This window comes from Anolis sagrei, chromosome X (assembly GCF_037176765.1).
Source record: "Anolis sagrei isolate rAnoSag1 chromosome X, rAnoSag1.mat, whole genome shotgun sequence".
Classification (NCBI taxonomy): Eukaryota; Metazoa; Chordata; class Lepidosauria; order Squamata; family Dactyloidae; genus Anolis; species Anolis sagrei.
The window spans coordinates 91,304,646-91,326,948 of NC_090034.1; the positions used below are offsets into that span (position 1 = coordinate 91,304,646).

The 22,303-nt window shown below is 40.9% G+C and overlaps 2 long non-coding RNA genes across 2 annotated transcripts; both read left to right on the forward strand.

The window, feature by feature from the left end:
- Nucleotides 1-461: 461 nt before the first annotated feature.
- On the forward strand, nt 462-2,994 carry LOC137097917 (uncharacterized). Its single transcript, XR_010910515.1, has 3 exons — nt 462-535; nt 1,286-1,315; nt 2,931-2,994. It is a non-coding gene; the product is annotated as an uncharacterized lncRNA (long non-coding RNA).
- A 4,601-nt stretch (nt 2,995-7,595) lies between these two features.
- LOC137097918 (uncharacterized) lies at nt 7,596-11,707 on the forward strand. The gene is made up of 4 exons (XR_010910516.1): nt 7,596-7,827; nt 8,137-8,166; nt 10,101-10,124; nt 11,509-11,707. It is a non-coding gene; the product is annotated as an uncharacterized lncRNA (long non-coding RNA).
- Nucleotides 11,708-22,303: the final 10,596 nt, after the last annotated feature.

Consider the following 22,303-nt stretch of genomic DNA (forward strand, 5'->3'; position numbering starts at 1 on the left):
AATATGCTTGCAATTACCTCAAAGCTTAGTAACACCTACAAAGTGGCAGACACATCCTACTTTCCAAGGAAGGAAGGAAGGAAGGAAGGAAGGAAGGAAGGAAGGAAGGGGTAGCATGGTGGCCAGTGATCCTAACAGTACTGGTGCCCACTTCTAAGACTACAAGTCATTGCCTTCTTTTATGAAAATTGTTGTCCGGGCATTAAGAGCCATGGAGAAGAGCACCACACCATTACCTGGGCCAGCCCAGACATACATGCAGAAGGCCAAATTCCTGGCCTAAAACAAAGGAAGTCACAAAAGGTATCATATCGATAGATACAAATATGTGAGCTGATCCCTTACCATATTTAGCTAGAAATAAGCCTATGTATACATATTTAGAATTGTATTACTAGAGTGGGCTATATTTCTTTCCCTTTCCTTCTAGAAAATGTTTGGGAGAGGTATTTCTATGTTTGGAAAAGGTGATGATGATGATGACAATGATGATGATGATGGTGATGTTGAAAATGGCAGAAGAATCAATCCTCTGGTAAGGAGTAATCTGTTTTGCTTTTGGGGTTATTCGTGTGAACCTTGAGATTATGAACACTATCATGCAATATTGCTGTATGGATTCACAACATAGCATTACAGATCTGTAACTGGTTTGTAATCACTAATGCTACGCACAATTGGCCTTCCACATATGCAGATTGAACTTTTAAGCATTTGATTAATTTCAGATTTAACTAATATGTTGTCTCTAAAAATGTCTAGATTCTCCAGCATGACTCTGTGGTCAACTTCCATGAGATGTTGACCATAAAGTCAAGATGGAAGACCTAGAGATTCCCAGAAAGGTTTTCTCTTAGGTTAAAAAATAATTAATGGTCTCCCCACTTCCACAGGGGCCCTGCATCCCTAACCCCCATGAAAGTGGGGCCTGCTGTGCTCATGATTGTGGATCTATTTCTGCAATTGTAAATACTCTCCCTAAATCTACCTATTTCTATAAGCAGTACTGAGCACTGGAGATCTGTTTACTGGTGACTGAAATGCAACGGGATGACTTTGCCAGCCCTCTATTGAGGTTGTGATGTGGAGGATATGCAATGGAGGTCCTCCTTGTGTTTGTTGCAGCTTTGCTTACTAGTAGGACAGCACTGGAAATGTCTACTTGTTACAGCTCTATATTTCTTCATTGGATTTTTTTTTGAGAGATGACAAATAATTATTTTAAATAGACACAGAAATAAATAACTATGAAGAATGACCGGACATGTTTCCTTTCTTTTTATAGACCATGTTTGGGAAGCCAAAACATATCATGGTAAGTAAATATTCATTATAGTCCTAGCACTGTCATTATTCTCAAATACCTGTAGGCCTTTCAGGGTTTTTCTAGGAACAGTGACCTGCAAGTCTGACTGCCTGTCAGGGGTAAAAAAAATGAACAGTCATATTTATTATAAAATCTGTTTATGTGCTGTTCAAATATAACGTCACAGAGTGGGCAAGGATCATAGAATAATAGAGTTGGAAAAGACCACATGGACCATCTAGTCTAACCTCCTAACATGCAGGAAAAGCACAATCAAAACACCTCCAACAGATGGCCATCCAACCTCTGTTTAAAAAGCTTCCAAGGAAGGAGCTTCCACCAGTCTATGAGGCAGAGTTCCACCATTGAATGGCTCTTACAGTCAGAATGTTCTTCCTAATGTTCAGGTGGAATCTCCTTTCTTGCAATTTGAACCCATTGCTCCAAGTTCTAGTTTCCAGGGCAGCAGAAAATAAGGCAGTCCCCTCTTTTTTGTGGGAACCAGAACAAAACCATTAGCCTCACCCTATGGATATATTTCCAAGTCCTACTTTGCTAATGTCTCGTCTAGTGAAGGTGTCTGTATGTTTGAATACCCTAATGGACAATCTGCATGTAACCAAACTGATTTCTCAGTTGTCACCGGAACAGAACCCATGAGATATACATCCAAAAGCAGTTTCATGAGAACAGAATTTGTTCACCTCAGAGATGCTGCTCTTCCTCAAGCAATGGGGAAAATGACATCAGCTAAGAAATCTGCAAAAGGCACTATAGAAAAGAGATGGAAAGAATGGCTAGAATCCTCAGTTGCAGTCTACGTTATGTAACTTTATGTATAACTACTAGCTAGCTACACAGCATTGTCAGTAAAGAGCCTTATTAGTAAATTGTGAAGTTGCATAGTAAATTGTGAAGTTGCATACCAGGAAAACTGAAAAGAGTGTTCCAATGTGCATTGGACTCTATCAATGCACATCTAGACTTCCTAGGTGGTTTTCCAACATTAACTGGGCCACGTTGTGTATCAGGGTCCATTGTGCATTTGGTCCTAATGTATATCAGTCATAGGATCATAGAATCATAGAGTTGGAAGAGACCTTGTGGGCCATCAAGTCGAAAATCACTTCTTGGCAGGGGGTTGAACTAGATGGCCCACAAAGTCATGATATGGGTTGGTCACTTTGATGATTCCTTGACATAATAACCTAACATGATAAGGGACACTGCAAAACTGTTTGGTTCTATTTCTGGCAGAAGTAAGTGCATATACTAAGATGTAAACCTCTAAGTGAATTCTGGGCAATATTTGTAATTATACTGTTCTAGCTCAAAATCCATGTTTTCCTGTTGGGAAAAATAATAAACCAGTGAAAAATTTCTCACACAATTTTCTCCCCATATTTGATTATTTTGAAATGTAGAAGAAGACTAATTCTGTCTAAACAATTACTGATTCTGTGGAGAAAATAATTTCCTTGGCAGGAAATATGGTTTCTTGTGTTGGAAATCTGTTTTCTACACAAATAATTGTGTGTGTGTGTGTGTGGGGGGGGGGGGTGCCCAAAGATAGATGTCTTCACATGTCCAATAGAGAGGCTGACACTTTATCTTCCCATTCTAGGCCATGTTCCCTATGTTTGGAGGAATCAGTGGTGATGACAACGAGGATGATGGTGGACCAATGGTAAGCAACTATCCATTTCATACTTTCAGTGCTATTTTTTTACACACACACACACACAAAAATAAAGAGAAGAAATCTTGATACACCCTTGATGCAATTGTGACTTAGCTTGTAACATTACTCAATGAACTCTAATTTATGTTCTAAACACCCAGCAAACTGAGGCACTATTTCAACACAAATGAGCATGTAAATAGGCTTATATCACTCCCCAAAATAGCACCCCTCGCCCACTTCCATTTTGGTGAGTATATTGATTAGGATGCGGTTGATTTATCATAGAAAAACTACCTATAATATTTGTTGAAAATCCTTTTGGAAGCAAAAAAAAAACCCTCCTATTTTCACTTGATTGACATAAATCTTTCTCTAGGTAACATCTCAAGGATCTGAAATTTTATCTGAAAGTAAAAAACTATGACTACGAGTAAAGTGAGACAAGATAGTCATGAGCTAGAATCCTCTCTATTTCAACTAGATTAGATCCATTGAATGTGAACATGTGGGTAAATTGCATTGGTCCAATGGTTCTAATACAACATACTTGGATTTAGTCCAATAGAATAGTTGATGAAGGAATTATGGGGCTCAAAATTTCACAAAAGTATGTGGGAGGTTATAATCACAGAAAAAAAAGATGAGAACTGGAATGGTCAACTGTGGAAGGAAGGAAGGAATTTTTCCCTTACTGGAACTTTTTGTTCTTTCAAGCCTGTTGATGCCATCATCTTGTTCATGAGCTGTGCCATTTTAGCTACTAAGCACTGGTTTTATGTAAGTGACTATGGCCTTTTTTCCCTTGTAGAAACTAGGAGGTCATTTTAGTAGATGGAGGTCACAGGTGAGTCATTCTTCTTGATCCACTCTTTTACTATTTTCTTGTAACAATTTCATGTTAATTTTGTGTTCTTTTTGTAAAGCACTGTTTTTTATTTGGCTTGAGGATGCTCTACAATAGTTGTTCTTAACCTTCTAATACCGCGACACCTTAATACAGTTCCTCATGTTGTGGTGACCCCAAACCATAAAATTATTTTTGTTGCTACTTCATAACTGTTATGAATCATCATGTAAATATCTGATATGCAGGATGTATTTTCATTCGATGGACCAAATTTGGCACAAATACACAATACACCCAATTTTGAATACCTGTGAGGTTGGAATGGATTGATTTTGTCATTTGGGAGTTGTAGTTACTGGGATTTATAGTACACCTATAATCAAAGAGCATTCTGAACTCCACTAACAATGGAATTGAACCAAACTTGGGACACAGAGCTCCCATGAACATCGGAAAATAAGAGTTTGGTGGGCATTGATGGAGTTGTAGTTCACTTATATCCAGAGAGCATTGTGGATTCAAACAGTGATGGATCTGGACCAAACTTGGCATGAATACTCAATATGCACAAATGTGAACACTAGGGTACAATAGACCTTGACATTTGGGATTTGTAGTTACTGGAATTTATAGTTCACCTACAATCAAAGAGCATCCAGAACCCCACCAATGATAGAATTGGGCCAAACTTCCCACACAGAATCCCCATGACCAACAGAAAATACTGTGTTTTCTGATGGTCTTTGCCAACCCCTCTGACACTCCCTCATGACCCCCACAGGGGTTGCGACCCCCAGGTTGAGAAACACTGCTCTACAACAACAGTAACAATCAAACATCCTGGAACTTTGTGGGAAGACACATTGTGTGTGTGTGTAAAAACAACTTGTACCATGTACCTGCTTTGTACAGAAAATGATTTGAGTTTTTCTACACAGAGTAATTCTTCTGTAACCCTTCAAATATACAGATAATATTATGGCAGGGGAAAAGTAATGTAGTTTCATGTCTTCACATTCCTTTGGCCAGATTGTCACAATACTTTAGCTATCTAATCTATGCAGTATTTTATGTGGTGAAATGAAGTTTTATGTGCATACTATGCTAGAAAAGATGAGACTGATGAAAAAGTTCAACAGGTTGGCATAATTCTTATGGGGTAATTTATTCCACCACTACCTTGCCCACAGACATACTGACATCATACTCCTGTGGCTACCATTTCCCCCACATAAATTAGGAGGCACAGCAAAATCTAGTAGAAGGTCTCTTGTTTCAGGCTTGTTATCTGCAATGAAAAATGCATGCTATGATTTTTTTTTCCTCCTCTTCTCTTTCTAGGGTGGAAAAAAGAGAAGAGGCAAGGTATGCTTTCAAGAACCATTATGCTTACTTTCAGGTCTTCAGTTTAGATGTGAGGTGTCAAAGAGAAATGTGAGCACAGGAAGACTGACAAAATGAAACAAAACTAACAAAATGAAGTTCAACAGGGGCAAATGCAAAATACGCCACTTAGGCAGAAAAAATAAAATGCATACATACAGAATGGGAGACGCCTGGCTCAATAGCAGTACGTGGGGAAAAGATCTTGCAGTCTTTGTGGACAACAAGTTAAACATGGGTCAACAATGCCATGTGATGACAAAAAAGGCCAATGGGATTTTGGCCTGCATAAATAGGAGTATAATGTCTAGATACAGGGAAGTCATGCTACCCCTCTATTCTGCCTTGGTCAGAGCACACCTGGAGTCACACTGTGTCCAATTCCAGGCACAGCAATTAAAGGGAGATGTTGGCAGGCTGGAATGTATTCAGAGGAGAGCAACTCAAATCATCAAGGGTCTGGAGAACAAGCCCTATGAGGAGTGGCTTAAAGAGCTGGGAATGTTTAGCCTGCAGAAGAGAAAGCTGAGAGGAGACATGATGAGGACCATGTATATATATGTGAGGAGAAGTCATAGGGAGCAGGGAGCAAGCTTATTTTCTGCTGCCCTGGAGACTAGGACGTGGAACAATGGCTTCAAACTATGGGAAAGGAGATTCCACCTGAACCTTAGGAAGAACTTTCTGGCTGTGAGAGCAGTGGAACTCGCTGTCCCAGAGTGTGGTGGAGGGTACTTCTTTGGAGACTTTTAAGCAGAGGCTGGATGGCCATCTGTCTGGGGTGCTTTGAATGCAACTTTCCTGGCAGGGAGTTGGACTGGATGGCCCAAGAGGTCTCTTCCAACTCTATGATTCTAGGAGAAGAATAGAGAAGTAACTGATGATGCTTTCCACTTTGCCCTTGAGCACCTTAAGAGACAAAATATGGTTAGGATATTCGGATTTTATCAGTTCATAGAAGGAAGTAGCCAGAAATGAGGCAGCTCTGGCAATATCACTTTTCCTGGTCAGTGAGATTTGGGATGTGAATCTTCAGGCCCTTCGACAGTAGCAAATAATATGCTCTGCCCAACTTACTGGGTGGTTGTGGGATGGGTGTCCTCCACCCGCCATGGTGCCGGTGGGAATGGAGCGAGCTTCACCTTCCCAGAAACCCTCCTTGTGCAGCTGGTAAGTTTCCCACCATCACCTCTGATCCCCCCCCCCCCCCAAAGCGACAGGCAGCCTTCTTAAGGCCACACCATGCTGCTCGCGGGCAGCACATCTTTGGATTATCAAGGCAGATAAATAATCATAATCATAATCATAATAATCCTTTATTTATATACCACCCTATCTCCCCTAGAAGACTCAGAGCGGTTTCCACATATGCAAAAATACAAAATACATACAACGTGAAACATAAAACATAAGCATATACAATTAATACAACATATCTATTAAAACCAATTTAGAAGCCAATTCCACTCTCTTCTTTCATGCAAGGTAAGCTACTAGGGCCAAAATTCCGATAAAGAGCCTAAGCTGTTGGGCGGACTGGGTTGAAGTTAGTGCAGAGAAAAGGGAAGCATGGGACCAACAGGAGCCAGTCTCAGCAATGGCCATACTGGGGAGACTGGGCCACTCATTTCCAGGGCCAATTGAAGGACTATTTGAAGGGTCTGGGCTGGAAGAGATAGTGCTCTCAAATGGAAGGGGACTAGGGCAATGGATGGAGTGCAAGACCAAGTCCTAACTGTTGGGCAAGAGCTTGGAACTTGAGACTAGTCAATTTTCGAAGGCCTGATGAAACCACCAAGTTCTTACGAGAAGAGGTAAGTAATGGAGCTTGCCTTATCTCCTTGGGGAGGGCATTCCAGAGTCAGGGGGCCACCACCGAGAAGGCCCTTTCCCTTGTCCCCACCGACTTAAGACAGAGGTGGAAGCGAGAGGAGGGCCTCCCCGGTAGATTTTAGAATATGAGCCAGTTCATAGAGGGAGATATGATTGTGAAGATAGGCGGGGCCTGAACTGTGAAGGGCTTTATAGGTCATCACCTGCACCTCATTTCTGGCACCTTGAATTTGGCTCGGCAATGTATCGGCAGCCATTATCAGCTTTGAACTGGTTTATCTGAGTGAGTCTATAATCCAGTTCAAAGCAAATAATCTGGATTTTATACAACTTCATCATTCTCACTCAATGAAAACAAATCTTCATCACTTGAGGTATTGCAAGATATTTGCCAAGAGTTCTCATATTTTTTTTACAAACTTACCATGACACAAAATGATAATAGTGATCTAACACTGAAGTGCATTTTCTTGTGTTGCTTAGAAGTGCTTTGCTTCACAGCAAGAATACAGTAGATAGCCATTTTGTGTCAAGACCTGTTTGTGTGTATCACACAAACCTCGACCCAAAACAAAGTGCTCCTTGTTTCATTCCGACCTTGGAAAAAAACAACGATTTTGTGATTTGTCAGTAAGATGTCATGACAGATCAAAAATGCCACAATCCCACAAAGGAGCTCAGGCCAATGTTTCCAACATTTTCAGAAACCAAGGAATCATTTTGACTGTTTTCTTTCTCTTTTAGGGTAGAAAACGTTGGCAGGATGGGAAAAAGGTAAAGCTGAATCATAGGAGAATAATACCAGCACTTCCTAACTATGTTGGGGAATATGATAGGACCTTTGCTTTCCTTATGGATGTAAAGGGTAGGGGTGGCTATCAGGTGCCCCTGAATAAATGGTTGGATTGTACCATCAACATCATTGGCTATGCTCGCTAGGTCTGCTAGGATTTATGGTGAAGTGACATCTGGAGAACTCCACACTTCAGCTGAGGGGGAGTTTCAGATGGAACTTTTATTCAGTCTTATTATTTTATCTCCAGAGTTAATGCTGACTTTTAAAATGTTTGACATTTATTGCAGGGAAAGAAACCTAAAGAAGAGCCAGAAGAGGTAAGTATCAAATGAAGGTTTTGACTCTTGCCCTCTCCCCATAAAATGAATGAGCACTGTCTTTAAGGTTTCTGGTTATCCAGAATTTGCTCTAGATTAAGCACTTTGTCAAACACCAGTGCAGAAATAGTAAAAAGACACATATTCATCACAATCAAAAATGAAGCGGAGCTAGGAGTCTTGTGATGGAAATATTAAGGTGGTACCTTTGTGATTTTGTGTGTGAGTGTCAGGAGCAAGTTGAGAAACTGCAAGTCGTTTCTGGTGTGAGAGAATTGGCCATCTGCAAGGACATTGCCCAAGGAACACCCAGATGTTTGATGTTTTACCATCTTTCTGGGAGGTTTTTCTCATGTTCCTGCATGGGGAGCTGGAGCTGACAGAAGGAACTCAACCCGCTCTCCCTGGATTTGAAATGCTGTCAGTCAGCAGTCCAGCTGGCACAAATAATAATATAATAATAACTTTTTTTACCCTGCCTCCATCTCCCCAAGGGGATTCAGGGTGGCTTACAAAAGGACAGGCCCAAAAAAAACTGGTTAAAATATGCATCAAAAACAAGCAACGTCAAACATTAATAAATATAAAATCGGACAATAAAAATGATTAAAAGCTAACATGGCTGAACAAATAAAGTACTGGGTTTGGTTCATAATTACTAAGTGCAATGAATCCTAAGAAGAGCCAGGGAGAGTTCGACAATCGGAGGGCTGGGCTAGGAGGCAAATGTCTTTAGGGTGTTAAAGTGTTAAAGTGTCAGAAAGGGGCCATGTTAAAGTGCAGGAGATGGATAGATCGGGAAATTCTGTGGTGAACTGCCTAATCAAAGGCAAAATGGAACAGCTAAGTTTTTAATTCCTTGCGAAAATGGAGAGAGTGGGAGCTTGACTGATCTCCCTGTGGAGGGAGTTTCAGAGCCGAGGGGCCACCACAGAGAAGGCCCTTTCCCATGTCCCCACCAACCGAGCTTGTGAGGGCAGTGGAAGTGAGGGAAGAGCTTCCCCAGATAATCTTAAAGTACATTCTGGTTCATAGGGGAAGATGTGATCACAAGGATAGCCAGGTCCTGAACCGTTTATAGCAGTGGTTCTCAACCTGGGGTCCCCAGATGTTTTTGGCCTTCAACTCCCAGAAATCCTAAAAGCTGGTAAACTGGTTGGGATTTCTGGAAGTTGTAGGCCAAAAACATCTGGGGACCCCGGGTTGAGAACCACTGGTTTAGAGCTTTATAGGTGATAACTTGCACTTTTTATTGGGACCGAAAACTTATGGGAAGCCAATGGAGCTGTTTGAAGAAGGGGGTTGACCACTCCTTGTAACTAGCTCCAGTTAGTAATCTGGCTGCAGATATTTGAACCAACTGTAGTTTCCAGGCCGTCTTCAAAGGCAGCCCCACATAGAGTGCATTGCAGTAATCTAATCTGGAGGTAATTAGGGAACACCATGGCCAAGTCAGACTTCACGAGATACTGGCGCAGCTGGCACACAAGCTTTAATTGTGCAATGGCCCTCCCAGCCATCGCCAACACCTGGGCATCAAGTGTCAAAGCGGAGTGCAGAAGGACCCAAAGACTGTGGATTTAACATGTGAATATGAGTAGATCAATAGGTACTACTTCGTGGTGGTTTCAGAAAACTTGTTCATCGTTGGCAGAAATGTATCCAATTGTCTGGTGTTTATGTGGAAAAGTGAATAGTGGTAGTTAAAGAGCACATTCTAAGGATTATTTCTGCGTTTGATTTATTAACAATATTCCCATCCAAACCCAAGTAATGAAGGTGGAGGCATTACTTCTTATTCAACCCTCATAATTTGCTGGTGGTAGTTCTGCATGCTCAAACATACTAAAAGAACTGTTTCCTTAATGAAGGCTTTGCTTCCATTTCAAACAAACAAGATAATAATTGTTCATTTTTGTTTTGCTTTTTTAAAGGATGCGGCTGATGATCCTACTGAGGTGAGTGTGTACTAGAATCAATTAATATTTCAAATTACAGAACGTACGTAATTGCTTTGAAAGTGCTATTTCCTGTTTAATTGTGCTGTGCGTACCTTTAAAAGTAGTTGTTACATTCCAGAAAATTTGTTTTTGTGGCTGCCACATGTTGAATTGGTTGAGACTCTGTGAGATATTCATTGAAAAGCTATAGCAAAATGTGCTGCAGAATGTCCCACAAAATCAAAAGATTTGCAGTTTAACAAACTTTTTCCATGTTTTTATGATAGAACCAATTAGATAATGACATTTATAACTCAGGAACAAAACTTGTGTTACATAGTGTTATTCAGTAGGTAAAAACCAAAGATGGGGCTGTAGTGGTACATCGGGTTAAATCGCTAAGCTGCATAACTTGCTGACTGGAAGATCAGTGGTTTGAATCTGATGGATGGGGTGAGCTCCCCTCATTAGCCCTAGCTTCTGCTAACCTAGCAGTTTGAAACCATGCAATTGTGAGTATATCAATAGGTACTGCTTTGTCGGGAAGGTAACATAACTCCATGCAGTCATGATGGCCACATGACCTAGGAGGTGTCTATGGACAATGCCGGCTCTTCGGCTTAGAAATAGAGATGAGTACCAACCCCCAGAGTCGGGCATGACTAGACTTAATGCCAGGGGAAAAACTTATCTTTACCTTACTATTTCAAATGAAAGAAAAAAAAACCTTTTTAACAAGGGGACACTATGAATTTATATTTATTGATTTGTTTAGTTTTAATTATATGTTATGTTTTTAATTATATTTTTGATATTGTAAACATTGAATTTTACCCTGTTAACCGCCTTGAGTCACCTACGGGCTGAGAAAGGCGGTATACAAATACAGTAAATGAATAAAAAAATAATCCAATCTGGAGGTAACTAGGACATGGAACACTATGGCCAAGTCAGACTTCACGAGATACCGGTGCAACTGGCGCACAAGTTTTAACTGTGCAAAGGCCCTCCCAGCCACCGTCAATACTTGGGCATCAAGTGTCAAAGCGGAGTCCAGAAGGACCCAAAGACTGCGGGTTTAACATATGAATATGAGTAGATCAATAGGTACCACTTTGTGACGGCTTCAGAAAACTTGTTCATCCAATTGCCTGGTGCTTACGTGTAAAAGGGAATAGTGGTGGTTAAAGAGAACATTATAAGTATTATTTCTGCATTTGATTTATTAAAATATTCCCATCCAAACACAAGTAACGAAGGTGGAGGCATTACTTCTTATTCAACCCTCGTAATTTGCTGGTGGTGGTTCTGCATGCTCAAACACTCTAAAAGTACTGTTTCCTAATTGAAGGCTTTACTCTGATTTCCAACAAACAAAATTAATTGTTTTGCTTTTTTAAAGGATGCGGCTGATGAACCTACTGAGGTGAGTGTGTACCAGAATCAGTTATTATTTCAAATTACACTATGTATGTAATTGTTTTGAAAGTGTATTTCCTGTTTAATTGTGCTGTATGTACCTTTGAAAGTAGTTGTTACATTCCAGAAAATTTGTTTTTGTGGCTGCCACATGTTGAATTGGTTGAGACTCTGTGAGATATTCATTGAAAAGCTATAGCAAAATGTGCCACAGGATGTCTCACAAAAAGAAAAGATTTGCAGTTTAACAAACTTTTTCCATGTTTTTTATGATAGAACCAATTAGATAATGACATTTATAACCCAGGAACAAAACTTGTGTTACATAGTGTTATTCAGTAGGTAAAAGCCAAAGATGGGGCTGTAGTGGTACATCGGGTTAAAATCACTAAGCTGCATAACTTGCTGACTGGAAGATCAGCGGTTCGAATCTGATGGATGGGGTGAGCTCCCCTCATTAGCCCTACCTTCTGCCAACCTAGAAGTTTGAAAACATGCAAATGTGAGTAGATCAATAGGTACCGCTTTGGCACTCCATATAGTCATGCTGGCAACATGACCTAGGACGTGTCTATGGACAATGCCAGCTCTTTGGCTTAGAAATGGAGATGAGTACCAACCCCCAGAGTCAGACACGACTAGACTTAATGCCAGAGGGAAAACTTTACCTTACTATTTCAAATGAAAGAAAAAAATACCTCTCAGAGTCGTCTTGTCTATTGAGTTGGTAAGCCTACATCAAATTTAAGGGCATCTTTTGGTTTTTTAGTAGATGTATTATTTTAAGAAATGAATCAAACCTGCTTCTGTCTGCATCTGCCTGCATGACAACGTTGCTGGAGTACGCGATGCCTCCCCCTCATCTCTCCCCTTCTCCTGTTTCAGTGAGAAAGGTGAACTCCGAGTCTTGAGGGGTTTGCATCTGATCTTTTCCTTTCCGAAAAAGTATTTCTCAGCTCTTTTGATAAATCGCCAGGGGCATCCCAGTGCTCATCCAGCTCCCTAAGACACTGCTCGCAGCGCCATTTCCTTTACCAAAAGTGTGCCTTTGCTGATATTTGCAGTATATTTGCTCATGTACAATTTTGGTCATTGGCTATTGAATTAACAGAGATGATTTCATCAGCCACTTTGAATCCCCTTTGGGGGAGATAAAGCAGGGTATAAATCAATATAAAAATAATATTATAATAATCTGACCAACTGAATCCTTCTGGCTTCTTCTTGACCTTATCTTTAAACTTCACAACAGATTGGATGGTGGGTAGTATGGATTTTCAAAGCAATTCTGTTAATTACATACCCATTAGTAAGTCAACCTATTTTTCATTGATGCAGAAACTGGTATTCACTTCTTCCTTTTCCACTGCCCAAAGCTTAGATATGAGATTCTTGTGGGTTTTTTCGGGCTGTATGGCCATGTTCTAGAGGCATTTCTCCTGACGTTTCACCTGCATCTATGGCAAGCTTCCTCAGAGGGCGAGGTCTGCTGGAGCTGGGAAAAAAGGGGGTTTATATATCTGTGGAATGACCAGGGTGAGACAAAAGGCTTTTGTAAGTTGGGCTAGGTGTGAATCTTTTCAACTGACCACCTTGATTAGCATACAATGGGCTGACTGTGCCTGGAGCAAACTCTTCTTGAAAGGTGATTAGATGTCCCTGCCTGTTTTTCTCTCTGCTGTTTTAATTTTAGAATTTTTTAATACTGGCAGCCAGACTTTGTTCATTTTCATGGTTTCTTCCTTTCTGTTGAAATTGTCCACATGTTTGTGGATTTCAATGGCTTCTCTGTGTAGTCTGACATGGTGGTTGTGAGAGTGGTCCAGCATTTTTGTGTTCTCAAATAAAATGCTGTGTCCAGGTTGGTTCCTCAGGTGCTCTGCTATGGCTGACTTCTCTGGTTGGAGTAGTCTGCAGTGCCTTTCATGTTCCTGGATTCTTGTTTGGGCGCTGCGTTTGGTGGTCCCTATGTAGACTTGTCACGAGAGTCAAGACAAAGATCCACCCAGAGGAAAAGTGTTCCTGCCATACATCAAGGGAACCACTGATCGCATAGGGAAGCTGATGAGGAAACACAACATACAAACAATCTACAAACCCACCAAGAAAATCCAACAAATGCTACGTTCAGCAAAGGACAAGAGGGATCCTCTCACTTCTGCAGGAGTCTACCGTATACCATGCAGCTGTGGACAAGTCTACATAGGGACCACCAAACGCAGCGCCCAAACAAGAATCCAGGAACATGAAAGGCACTGCAGACTACTCCAACCAGAGAAGTCAGCCATAGCAGAGCACCTGAGGAACCAAAATTAAAACAGCAGAGAGAAAAACAGGCAGGGACATCTAATCACCTTTCAAGAAGAGTTTGCTCCAGGCACAGTCAGCCCATTGTATGCTAATCAAGGTGGTCAGTTGAATAGATTCACACCTAGCCCAACTTACAAAACCTTTTGTCTCACCCTGGTCATTCCACAGATATATAAACCCCCTTTTTTCCCAGCTCCAGCAGACCTCACCCTCTGAGGAAGCTTGCCATAGATGCAGGCGAAACGTCAGGAGAAATGCCTCTAGAACATGGCCATACAGCCCGAAAAAACCCACAAGAACTGAGTGATTCCGGCCATGAAAGCCTTCGACAATACTTAGATATGAGAGTTTCTGCAGTACCCTGCCATGGTCATCTTATGCTCAGAGAAAAACAGTTAGGATCAGAAAATCTTCTGGCTATGTTCCTGTAGCAAGGCATGAAAATATTACCTTATCCACTGAGATAGATCTCAACAAAAGACGTAATAATTTTATGTTTGGATATGGAGATCAATCCAGATGCTTTAGAGATCCCTCACCATATTCAATGTCTGGGGCGGGGGGAGCATGCAGATTGGATGGTGAGAAGTATGGATTTTCCAAGCAATTCTGTTAATTGTATACCCATTAGTAAATCAGCCTATCTATTTTTGGTTGGTCCAACTGAATCCTTCTGGCTTCCTCTTGACCTTATCTTTAAGCTTCACAAAAACTGGTAATCCCTTCTTCCCTTTCCACTGACCAAAAGTTTTCCAGACATATAAAGAGTTTCTGCAGGGCAGACAAAAACAGTTAGGATCAGAAAATCTTCTGGCTATGTTCCTGTAGCAATACATGAAAATATTACCTTATCCAATGAGACAGACCTTAACAGATTAAAAAAAAAGAAGAAGACATAGGGATAGGGAGCCCCCGGTGGCGCAGTGGGTTAAAGCACTGAGCTGCTGAGCTTGTTGATTGAAAGGTCGCAGGTTCGATTCCGGGGAGTGGCGTGAGCTTCCGCTGCCAGCCCTAGCTTCTGCCAACCTGCCGAAAACATGCAAATGTGAGTGGATCAATAGGCACCACTCCGGCGGGAAGGTAACTGCGCTCCATGCAGTCATGCCGGCCACATGACCTTGGAGGTGTCTATGGACAACGCTGGCTCGTCGGCTTAGAAATTGAGATGAGCACCACACCCCAGAGTCAGACATGACTGGACTTAATGTCAGGGGACTACCTTTACCTACCTATGGAGATCAATCCAGATGCTTCAATGAACCTTCACCATATTAAATGTCTGGAGCGGGAGGAGCATGCAGAGACTGTGGAAGGTTAGGGGTCACCTAATGCAATTTTAATGCAGTTCTATATATGGAATTACAATGCTTCCAAGAACCACCCATGTTTGTGGCCAATGACTTATTGTTGTGAGCTATCCCTCTTGAAGTGCAAAGTAGTTCAGAGCAGCTTAGCCTTCGATATGCAGTCTAAACCCATTCGGTTTTTAGAAGACCTGCTACTAGTGAGTATGAAAACTGATACAATTGGGTTGGATGATGGGGGCTCCTTGAAGATATGCACTTAAAGTTTGCCTTTAAAATTTCTAATTGCAACTGCATAGAGCTAAATAGCTTTCAAAATATTTCATATATTTTTCTTTCTCACCTGCAAAAGATATGCATTCATTATATGAAAGAGGATAAGAAACAAAATAACTTCATCTGTGCTTTTACCTCCCAACAGAATGAAGATGAGTAAAGAGAATACATGGTAAGCATTTCCAGTTGGTTTCTAGCCAGATAAATTGTACTGATTTCTGATAAAGAAATTCAGAAATTGTGGTTTCACAAGGAGAATAATAAGAATATAATTTCTTACATATTAAATACATAAATACATATTAAAATACACAGGACAAAAGTTAGACATAGAGTGGGAATTTGAAATACTTCATTATGAAGGTCTTCAATTTGAAGGTCTTCATTTCTATCTTAAATTCCAACAGCTGATCTAGCTACTGGCAGGTCATTCCACAGTCGTGGGGTGGCCGATGAAAAGATCCTCTGGGTGATTGTTGGCAGTCAACTTCTGGCATTCTGGAGCAGACGCCCCCCCCCCCCCCCCCAAGACCTCAGTGTTCAGGGCGGATTGTACTGGAGACTGTGATCCTGTAGGTAACCTTAACTCAAACCATGTAGGGCTTGAAAAGTCAGTACCAACACCTTTTACTTTGCCCGGAAACTATTGTCAGCCAGTGGAGTGATTGGCAGTCAATGGAGTGACTTGGTGTGCTTCACTGAAACTTGCCTGGGAGATGATAGTGTCCCAACCTGGGGACAAGCCCTCCCAGCCAGATACAGCATCAGTGAGCAGGTGAGGTAAAGGGGTGCGGGGGTGGGGGAGGTTAGTTGTGATCTATAAAAACCATCTTAACCTGACCAGACTACTACTAGGGACCTGAATCACATTGAGTGTGTGTAGCTGAGTCTGAAAACTGGGAACAGACTGGGGATTCTGTTAGTGTACCATTCATCTCGTTGCCTAACAAACTCCCTGGACGAGCTCACGGAACTGGTCTCAGAAGTGTGGTTGGACTCACCCAGACTTTTGCTTCTGTATGATTTCAACATACCGCTGAAGGCCAGTTTGTCAGATAGGGGGAGTGTGTCCCTCTCAGCAGCCTCGATACCATCGACCATGGTATCCTTTTGGAATACCTGGAGAGGCTGGGGATCAGAGGCACTGTGCTGCAGTGCTTCCAGTCATACCTCTCAGGCAAGTTTCAGATGGTAGTGCTTGTGGATAGGTGCTCCCCAAAAAGGAGCTGTTATGTTGTGTCCCACAAGGTGCCATTCTCTACCCAATGCTCTTTAATATATCATTAACATGAAGCTGCTGAAAGAGATCATCCACAGGCATGAGAAAGGGTGTTATCAGTATGCTGATGACACCCAAATATATTTATCCATACCTTCAAAAACAGCTTCAGCTAAGGATAGTGTGTCTCCTCTGAATCAATACCTGGAGGAAGTAATAAGCTGGATGAGGAAAAACAAATTGAAACTGAATCCAGACAAAACAGAGATGCTCCCCATCAAGGGTCCTAATCATGGGGTGGGGGTGTGTCAACCAGTTCTGCATGGAGTTACACTCCCCCTCAAAAGACTGAGTTCACAGAAATAATTCGTGAGAATTATTTCTTAGAATTTTCTGTTTTTTCCTCCCCTTCTGAGTCACTGTGGAATTGGTTGTTGTGGGTTTTTTGGGCTATATGGCCATGTTCTAGAAGCATCCTCTCCTGATGTTTCACCTGCATCTCTGGCAAGGATCCTCAGAGGTTGTGAGGATGCTTGCCACAGATGCAGGTGAAACATCAGGAGAGGATGCTTCTAGAACATCGCCATACAGCCCGAAAAACCTACAACCCAGTGAGTCTGGTCATGAAAGCCTTCGACCTATTCACTGTGGAATATTTACAAAGTCAAATGCAGCAAATCTTTATTGTTAAATACCAAGGTTAATCAATTGTGATTATTAATTTACTACATGATTTCTAGCCAAGCCTATATGGCAAATTTCAGGGTGACATACAATGAATAAAATTATTTTAAAAAATTAAAACTAAAAAGTTAATCAATTTAAGCAAGGTAAGCCAATTGTGTGGTGGAGCATCCAGCCCATATTCACCTAAAAGTTCTCACTTATAGATTTTGACATGTCTGAAATTGCACAATCTCATTATTAGCAACATCTTGGTTAATTTTAAGCCAATGTTTTGCTACTGTCTGTGGTTTTGGAGGGACATTTTAGGGATTCTACGAGACCGTGGGGTGATTTGCCAATTTAGGGACAGTTTTTTGGGAAGTTGCCTGAACGTTGACCCCATTTTCTAATGTGGGAGTTTGGGGTCTCTGCGGGGGTGTTCAGAGACCATGTTTGAGGATACATAGGGCCATAAGTGGCCCATCTTGATTTAAACAGTGCAAAAGAAATAAACATAAATAAAATAAAATGTATTATCTGAAACATAGTTTTATATTGTTTTAAATTAAGCCATTAAGACTTAAACATTTGAGTCAGATCCAGGAATCTTAGTGAGTAGGAACAGGTTTAACCTGATGAACTTTGGTTGCTTATCCCAAGAATGTATCTTCATTCGTTTTTTAAAAATCAAGATTTCTCTTTTCTCTCCACCCCATCTTTTCCAGAAATTGCATACCTGTCTGAAACAAGTAAAATTTGAAGACTAAAGTAACTTCTCAAGCCAATAACAACTGCATTTGTTTTCTTTCAGCTATAAAGTTTGCAAAATTATCAGTGGCTATTCTACTTCAAGAGAATACAGCATACAATGTTAGTAAATTCTGAATAGGTGGCAGAAAAATGAACGGATTTTTAATTCGGATTTCTTATTAGAACTTGCTGCTTCTTTTTCATCCAGAAAAATGTTTCAAGAAAATATTAATAAAGATTAGTTATGATTGGAAGCACACACATGCTTAGTTATTTGCATGAGGTTTGATGCTGTAGAAATCTTTAACTGTGTTGATAAATGTAGACTGACATCTTTTGTGGGGGGCAGGGGGGGCAATGGATATCTGGCCAAGAGGTTGATGGTTCAAATCAGGAGAGTGGGGTGAACTTCTACTGTTAGCTCCAGTTTCTGCCAACCTAACAGTTCGAAAACATGCAAATGTGAGTAGATCAATAGATACCGCTCCAGCATGAAGGTAACAGTGCTCCATGCAGTCATACTGGCTACATGGCCTTGGAGGAATCTATGGACAATACTGGCTCTTCGGCTTAGAAATGGAGATGAGCACCAACCCCCAGAGTCAGACACAACTAGACTTAATGTCAGGGGAAAACCTTTACCTTTACATATGGACCTCAGCAGGGCCGTAGCCAGAAAAAAAATTCGGGGAGGGTTGAAAATTTGGGGGGGGGGTTGAAAATTGGGGGGGGGAGGGAGTTGAAACCTGCCTCCTAGCCCACGCTGAAGCCAAGAGCACAGCGGGGGGCAGAGCAGCCTTCAATAGCCTGCAGCTCTGCCCCTGTCAACCACCTCCACCACATCTGGCCTCCTTAATGAGAGCATCCAACACCCTCCCCCTCCCCAACTTGGTTGCTTCGCTACATCGGCTATTGCTGCAAGTAATGACAGTGTGAATAAATTGTCAATATTTGCTTGAGTTAGTGCTTGCAGTTCTGGAGGGACTCTTAATTTTTTGCATCTCATAGACTTAGCATGGGGATTTGGTTAGCCAATTAAAATTCATGAGTAAACCAGGTTTTTTTTAACCTGAAAATTTTCAGGGGGGGGGGAGGGTTGAACCCCTAACCTCCCCCCCCCCCCCCCCCCCCCCACTACAGGCCTGGACCTCAGGTATTGGTCTGGTACAAGTCCAATAAACCATGGACACTAAAACAATTGTGAAGATGATTGGAAAATGCATTTTGAAACACCTGGAGGGCACAGATTCTGGAAGGAGAAAGCTAGCATGGTGCACTTGTTTGAATGTTGAACTATAACTTAGAAGACCAGGGTTTGATTTCTTGTTTGACTATGGATATCCACTCAGTGACCTTGGTTGAGTCACACACTCTTGATCTCAGAAAACCCTGTGAAAGATCTATTTTATAGTAATCCTAAGTTGAAGTCACACGACAAGAGCAACATCAATAACTGCAACATCATTGTTGCATGTTTGGTACAGGATATTAGCAATTAGGTCCCAACCCACTCAAAGAGAAAGCCATGTCTGTGTTTCATAAAAATTAGATTTTGATGCAAAACTCACATTTTGGTACCAAAACTCCCACACTGTTTTCAAAATCCCAGAGGCTTTTAATCAAAAATCATGGTGCTGTTAGTGTTTGGGAAGAAAACAAATAGTGTCTATGTTTACTTTAGCTGTTTTTTTTTAAAAGGTTAACCTGTGCTTGCAAGGGTTGTGGAATGGCTCATTTCAATTCCCCACACATTTAAGTTCAATTATGAAGATGCCTGTCCCTTGTTCAATTTCAGCCACTTTTTACAGGATATTTTTTCTCTCAAAAAATTATGCAGAGCTATTTACTAAGAATATGTGTAAGCACAAACCTAGACATAACCTTCATGGTGGTTTCAGTTTTCCAACTTCCTCCTTTGGGCCTGAATCCACTTGAAATGGCCATATTCCCATGATTTGTATCAATGGGCAACAATTCTGTCCCTTCAAAAATCATTGAACTACGACTTCCCTAACCTCTCACCATTGGTCATGATGGCTTGGGTTGATGGAGCTCACCATCCAATGCATCTCAAAAGCTACAAGTAGCCCATTTGGTTGTAGTATCCCATCAAACAAATGTAAGGCAGTCCCCTAGTTACAAACATTCGACTTACAAACAACTCATAAATGTTAAAGCATGTAAGAAATCATTTAGTGTGTGTGTGTAAACTGTAAAATAAGATGCATGAAGCTGATTGGTTGAGCTTTGCTGTAGAGATGACAAAGCCTGGGACTTTTGGATATTGTTACGTTTTTGTTCAGGCTTGAGCTATCCAGGTGCAGACAGAGAGAGGTTTAAAGAGAGAACCACAGAGACAAAATTTGGAGTGTGCTCTTGCTTCATGAGCTGCTGGAGGGGTTTCTCCACATGGAGAAAGAAAGACCATTTTAAATCTCCCATAAAAGGACATTATGTGAGTCAATGCAACTAATCACTTGTACATATGCTCTGAACTATGAAGAGTAAACTCGTTCTTTACTGTTCATCTGTGTGGAATATTTCTTTCTCTGATAGGCAGTGTGTGGGATGATCAAATGTGAACTACACATGATTTTCATTTTGTCACAATAAATGAGGGTGAGATAACAGGAAGTGAGAGAAACCTACCCCTTGGATGGGAAATCCACTCCTGAAAGAGTTATTATCATGGGGAAATGGTGTCTCTACTGAAGCATTATCACCAATCCTTATTTCCACAAGAAGCCAAATTTTTCAAAATTGAATTTCCACAGGGCCAGAAAGTGAGAAATCTTCTGAACAAGGGCACCTGGGTGTTAAACTTCCTTATGCTATGCAAAGCTTATTCCTTTATTCTTTTATCCAATTTGACATTGATCCTCTCCTATGGCTTCAAGCAAATCTGACATTTGTCAAAATATATGATCCTGTGTTATTCTCTTCCATTTCTCCCTGAATAGCTTAAATTCAGATAATATTTTGACTGGCATTTTAGCAATTAAATTTTGTAGCAGTGTCATTCGGGTTGCTAGCCCTTGTGACCCTATAGCCACTTGTCCTTCCATCAGTTCCAGGGCTCAGTCCCAACTGCTGGTGGATGAGACACGATGGAACTGTGCAAAGTATCAAGATATGATTGGAGTTACACCTAAATTGTACCTGTTCCAACTTACAAATTCAAATTAAGAACAAACCCACAGAACCGACCTTGTTCTTAACTAGAGGACTGCCTTTATATCATACATATGATGTTGTACTAGTGTGTAAATGTGTGCGTGCTTATGACTGTATGTATTGACAGAGAAAACATTAGCTAATTATCACTTTAAAAAAAACTACTCTGAAGGAATTCAGAACTCATCAACAAAAACCATTAATGGTCGGAGCTTATTTGATGCAGCAAAGCCTATTAGGCCTGGGTAACAACGGAAAAATTTGTTTCTAAAATCGATTCGTTTTTTGGGTTTTTTTGCGTTTCGATATTTAAAAGAATTCCGAATTTTTTCTTTTAAAAAGTTCGATATTTACGAAATTTCGTAAATGTTAAAAAAATTATGAAACATTAACTAAACAAATACGAAACAATAAAGAATCGATTCGTTAATGGTGGACGCGACCGCGCAATACGCTAAAAAACCTCCAAATGGGACAGGGGGAACTTCTGAAGCTTCCCTCTCCCTCTGTTGTTGACTGTTGGTGTGATATTATAATTTTTTTTCACTAATTAAACAAAAAACAACTATAAAACTTGCCCCAGACATGCGGAAATAATAACGAAACGACCTCAAACCGATAACAAAACGAATACATAACGAATCCGAAGCATTTACAAAATGGATTTAAAAATTTGTTTCGTTTTTAAGTTGCTCCAGAATGGTTCGTTATCGCTTCGTTATAAAAAAAATAACGAATTTTTAACGAATTACGAACTAACGAAATGAAACCACCCAGCCCTACTGCCTATAATCAATAGGGGTGTGCAAAATATCATTTTGGTGTCCTGGATTCTGGAGATTTGGGGGATTAAGCTATCTAATCACTGTAAACGAGCTTGGCCCCACTTTTCCCAGCATAAGTACTTTTAAATGTGAAGTGCCTTCCTGCACAATGTCTTTACTTTGGCTGTGCATCGATAGCTGCATGATTTCCATGCCACCTCCCATGGCCTCCCTGGCCAGGCATCCACACTGCAGAGCCCATGTGGCTTTGTAGATTTCATGCAGTTTGTCACCATTTAATGGCACTAGACTGGC